General features: G+C 48.4%; 1 protein-coding gene across 3 annotated transcripts in view; it reads right to left on the bottom strand.

The window, feature by feature from the left end:
* Nucleotides 1-3,381: 3,381 nt before the first annotated feature.
* Nucleotides 3,382-5,619, bottom strand: part of LOC124006220 (SH2B adapter protein 2-like) — a 66,548-nt gene continuing 64,310 nt past the window's right edge. For all 3 annotated transcript variants that reach the window (XM_046316072.1, XM_046316074.1, XM_046316073.1), the window contains exon 9: nt 3,382-5,619. This exon is cut by the window's right edge and continues 568 nt beyond it. The gene's annotated coding sequence lies outside the window, so the exon portion shown is untranslated.

Raw genomic sequence — 5,619 nt, 5'->3', positions numbered from 1 at the left:
AATTTTAAACTCGATAGGAAACACGTCACGTACAACGGGCCGAGAAACACTGTTGAATAATACAATTTGAATTGTACCCGCTGTCTGTCGGATTATAGGGAAACTGGCGTTGTCGCCATAACGACCACGCTAGACAGGACAGGAAGTACAGCATTTTCTAATTACAAAATGCTATTTCAATAACAACCAATTGTCGATTCAGCCTCCGGGGGGGGGGAAACTACCACCAGACCATCTGAACAGTTCTAGGTCCCTCCCACTAGAGTTCACCAGCAGGTGGCACACACAACAAGGCAACAAGACTACGTAGCACTAAGACCCCCAAACTACGGTCGTCAAGTCCCCCAACCTATATTCATCAAGTCCCCCAAACTATGTTCATCAAGTCCCCCAACCTATATTCATCAAGTCCCCCAAACTATGTTCATCAAGTCCCCCAACCTATATTCATCAAGTCCCCCAACCTATGTTCATCAAGTCCCCCAACCTATATTCATCAAGTCCCCCAACCTATATTCATCAAGTCCCCCAACCTATATTCATCAAGTCCCCCAACCTATATTCATCAAGTCCCCCAACCTATGTTCATCAAGTCCCCCAACCATCTCACAAACAGGAAGTCCAGGACCAGGTTCAGGAAACACAACTGTAGCACATCAAACATCAGTCTTCAGGCTGCACATCACATCAGATATTAGTCAAACCTAGAACAACCCTCCGTCCCCTCTGTTGTTTTCAGCCTGTAGCTTACAACTATAACTGCCACAGATGTTTACATCACCATCGCTTGGCTCTCAGACGGTTGTCCTGTAGGTCGCTTGCCATCACATAGGGGCTCCTGAGTGGTGCAGCGGTCTAAGACACTGCCTCAGTGCAAGAGGCATCACTACAGTCCCTGGTTCGAATCCATGCTACATCACATCTGACTGTGATCGGGAGTCCCATAGGGCGGCCCATAATTGGCCCAGCGTCGTCCAGGTTTGGCCTGAGTTAGGGCCGTCATTGTAAATAAGAATTTGTTCTTAACTGAGTTAAATAAAACATAAAAATAAAAAAATACAATATAGGACTTGTGTCGATGTGTAAAATACCCAATTTATATTCTGCATTGTCCCCAAAACAACAGTCCATATACGCCTGGAGGGAAAACATAGCCTGGTTCCTCTCCTGGTTTCTTCCTAGGTTCTGGCCTTTCTAGGGAGTTTTTCCTATAGCCTGGTTCCTCTCCTGGTTTCTTCCTAGGTTCTGGCCTTTCTAGGGAGTTTTTCCTATAGCCTGGTTCCTCTCCTGGTTTCTTCCTAGGTTCTGGCCTTTCTAGGGAGTTTTTCCTATAGCCTGGTTCCTCTCTAGGTTTCTTCCTAGGTTCTGGCCTTTCTAGGGAGTTTTTCCTATAGCCTGGTTCCTCTCCTGGTTTCTTCCTAGGTTCTGGCCTTTCTAGGGAGTTTTTCCTATAGCCTGGTTCCTCTCCTGGTTTCTTCCTAGGTTCTGGCCTTTCTAGGGAGTTTTTCCTATAGCCTGGTTCCTCTCTAGGTTTCTTCCTAGGTTCTGGCCTTTCTAGGGAGTTTTTCCTATAGCCTGGTTCCTCTCTAGGTTTCTTCCTAGGTTCTGGCCTTTCTAGGGAGTTTTTCCTATAGCCTGGTTCCTCTCTAGGTTTCTTCCTAGGCTCTGGCCTTTCTAGGGAGTTTTTCCTATAGCCTGGTTCCTCTCCTGGTTTCTTCCTAGGTTCTGGCCTTTCTAGGGAGTTTTTCCTATAGCCTGGTTCCTCTCTAGGTTTCTTCCTAGGTTCTGGCCTTTCTAGGGAGTTTTTCCTATAGCCTGGTTCCTCTCCTGGTTTCTTCCTAGGTTCTGGCCTTTCTAGGGAGTTTTTCCTATAGCCTGGTTCCTCTCTAGGTTTCTTCCTAGGTTCTGGCCTTTCTAGGGAGTTTTTCCTATAGCCTGGTTCCTCTCCTGGTTTCTTCCTAGGTTCTGGCCTTTCTAGGGAGTTTTTCCTATAGCCTGGTTTCTCTAGGTTTCTTCCTAGGTTCTGGCCTTTCTAGGGAGTTTTTCCTATAGCCTGGTTCCTCTCCTGGTTTCTTCCTAGGTTCTGGCCTTTCTAGGGAGTTTTTCCTATAGCCTGGTTCCTCTCTAGGTTTCTTCCTAGGTTCTGGCCTTTCTAGGGAGTTTTTCCTATAGCCTGGTTCCTCTCTGGTTTCTTCCTAGGTTCTTTTCTAGGGAGTTTTTCCTATAGCCTGGTTCCTCTCCTGGTTTCTTCCTAGGTTCTGGCCTTTCTAGGGAGTTTTTCCTATAGCCTGGTTCCTCTCTAGGTTTCTTCCTAGGTTCTGGCCTTTCTAGGGAGTTTTTCCTATAGCCTGGTTCCTCTCCTGGTTTCTTCCTAGGTTCTGGCCTTTCTAGGGAGTTTTTCCTATAGCCTGGTTCCTCTCCTGGTTTCTTCCTAGGTTCTGGCCTTTCTAGGGAGTTTTTCCTATAGCCTGGTTCCTCTCCTGGTTTCTTCCTAGGTTCTGGCCTTTCTAGGGAGTTTTTCCTATAGCCTGGTTCCTCTCCTGGTTTCTTCCTAGGTTCTGGCCTTTCTAGGGAGTTTTTCCTATAGCCTGGTTCCTCTCCTGGTTTCTTCCTAGGTTCTGGCCTTTCTAGGGAGTTTTTCCTATAGCCTGGTTCCTCTCCTGGTTTCTTCCTAGGTTCTGGCCTTTCTAGGGAGTTTTTCCTATAGCCTGGTTCCTCTCTAGGTTTCTTCCTAGGTTCTGGCCTTTCTAGGGAGTTTTTCCTATAGCCTGGTTCCTCTCCTGGTTTCTTCCTAGGTTCTGGCCTTTCTAGGGAGTTTTTCCTATAGCCTGGTTCCTCTCCTGGTTTCTTCCTAGGTTCTGGCCTTTCTAGGGAGTTTTTCCTATAGCCTGGTTCCTCTCCTGGTTTCTTCCTAGGTTCTGGCCTTTCTAGGGAGTTTTTCCTATAGCCTGGTTCCTCTCTAGGTTTCTTCCTAGGTTCTGGCCTTTCTAGGGAGTTTTTCCTATAGCCTGGTTCCTCTCTAGGTTTCTTCCTAGGTTCTGGCCTTTCTAGGGAGTTTTTCCTATAGCCTGGTTCCTCTCTAGGTTTCTTCCTAGGTTCTGGCCTTTCTAGGGAGTTTTTCCTAGCCACCGTGCTTCTACACCTGCATTGCTTGCTGTTTGGGGTTTTAGGCTGGGTTTCTGTACAGCACTTTGAGATATCAGCTGATGTACGAAGGGCTTTATAAATACATTTGATTTGATTATTATGCATTGAATTTGACTGGATTACAGGAGCAGCCTTTGATGTGAAAGTGTTGCCAGCTGCACCTTGTTGATATGTGAGGGAGAATGCTGAGCAGGCTTCTGCTCGTGGGATCAAGTTTTCCAGTCAATTCAGGAAGTATTGGAAATTATCTTTAATGTTTTTGTTTTTAAGAAGAGGGACAACTTGGAATTAGAATCGTGTTTCTGAATGAACTGGCAATTCAAAAGGAATTGACCTCCAACCCTGCATGTTTTATCCCTCTGACCTGATGTCATCACGGCCAATGAGACGGCCACAGTCGGTCACAGTCATATCATATCGTGACTGACAGGCACTAAGATCTTTTGACACTAAGATAATATCCATCTCTCAAATAACACTAACACAGCCTTACCATTTTTGTTTTGTTTTTTTGGCAAAGCTATAAGAGAAGAAACAGGTCTGTACTTGTAATTCCCCTTGGGGACAGTGGGGATATCTGGGGCAGACTGCAAGCAGCTTCACAAACATTAGAGATATGCTCAGGAGGGCCTGGGGAGGAAAAGCATTAGAGATATGCTCAGGAGGGCCTGGGGAGGAAAAGCATTAGAGATATGCTCAGGAGGGCCTGGGGAGGAAAAGCATTAGAGATATGCTCAGGAGGGCCTGGGGAGGAAAAGCATTTATTTAGGGTCGCTTCACCTCTTGATCACTTAGCAGGGCGGTGACAGAGGCTTTGTTCTTATGGAACTGTGGGTAGGGGGGACAGGAAGTGGTGTTCTTAGGGAACTGTGGGTAGGGGGACAGGAAGTGGTGTTAGGGAACTGTGGGTAGGGGGACAGGAAGTGGTGTTCTTAGGGAACTGTGAGTAGGGGGGACAGGAAGTGGTGTTCTTAGGGAACTGTGAGTAGGGGGGACAGGAAGTGGTGTTCTTAGGGAACTGTGGGTAGGGGGGACAGGAAGTGGTGTTCTTAGGGAACTGTGAGTAGGGGGGACAGGAAGTGGTGTTCTTAGGGAACTGTGAGTAGGGGAGATAGGAAGTGGTGTTCTTAGGGAACTGTGAGTAGGGGGACAGGAAGTGGTGTTCTTAGGGAACTGTGAGTAGGGGGGACAGGAAGTGGTGTTCTTAGGGAACTGTGAGTAGTGGGGACAGGAAGTGGTGATCTCATGGAACTGTGAGTAGGGGGGACAGGAAGTGGTGTTCTTATGGAACTGTGGGTAGGGGGGGACAGGAAGTGGTGTTCTTAGGGAACTGTGAGTAGGGGGGACAGGAAGTGGTGTTCTTATGGAACTGTGAGTAGGGGGACAGGAAGTGGTGTTCTTATGGAACTGTGAGTAGGGGGGACAGGAAGTGGTGTTCTTATGGAACTGTGAGTAGGGGGGACAGGAAGTGGTGTTCTTATGGAACTGTGAGTAGGGGGGACAGGAAGTGGTGTTCTTATGGAACTGTGAGTAGGGGGGACAGGAAGTGGTGTTCTTATGGAACTGTGGGTATGGAGGACAGGAAGTGGTGTTCTTAGGGAACTGTGAGTAGGGGGGACAGGAAGTGGTGTTCTTAGGGAACTGTGGGTACGGAGGACAGGAAGTGGTGTTCTTAGGGAACTGTGGGTACGGAGGACAGGAAGCGGTGTTCTTAGGGAACTGTGAGTAGGGGGGACAGGAAGTGGTGTTCTTAGGGAACTGTGGGTAGGGTGGACAGGAAGTGGTGTTCTTAGGGAACTGTGGGTACGGAGGACAGGAAGTGGTGTTCTTAGGGAACTATGGGTACGGAGGACAGGAAGTGGTGTTCTTAGGGAACTGTGGGTACGGAGGACAGGAAGTGGTGTTCTTAGGGAACTGTGGGTAGGGAGGACAGGAAGCGGTGTTCTTAGGGAACTGTGGGTAGGGAGGACAGGAAGTGGTGTTCTTAGGGAACTGTGGGTAGGGGGGACAGGAAGTGGTGTTCTTAGGGAACTGTGGGTAGGGGGGACAGGAAGTGGTGTTCTTAGGGAACTGTGGGTAGGGAGGACAGGAAGTGGTGTTCTTAGGGAACTGTGGGTACGGAGGACAGGAAGTGGTGTTCTTAGGGAACTGTGGGTAGGGAGGACAGGAAGTGGTGTTCTTAGGGAACTGTGGGTAGGGAGGACAGGAAGTGGTGTTCTTAGGGAACTGTGGGTAGGGAGGACAGGAAGTGGTGTTCTTAGGGAACTGTGGGTAGGGAGGACAGGAAGTGGTGTTCTTAGGGAACTGTGGGTAGGGAGGACAGGAAGTGGTGTTCTTAGGGAACTGTGGGTAGGGAGGACAGGAAGCGGTGTTCTTAGGGAACTGTGGGTACGGAGGACAGGAAGTGGTGTTCTTAGGGAACTGTGGGTACGGAGGACAGGAAGTGGTGTTCTTAGGGATATATTTAAATGT

Source organism: Oncorhynchus gorbuscha, linkage group LG19 (genome assembly GCF_021184085.1).
Source record: "Oncorhynchus gorbuscha isolate QuinsamMale2020 ecotype Even-year linkage group LG19, OgorEven_v1.0, whole genome shotgun sequence".
Lineage (NCBI taxonomy): Eukaryota > Metazoa > Chordata > Actinopteri > Salmoniformes > Salmonidae > Oncorhynchus > Oncorhynchus gorbuscha.
This window is presented reverse-complemented; position numbering and strand designations above follow the sequence as displayed.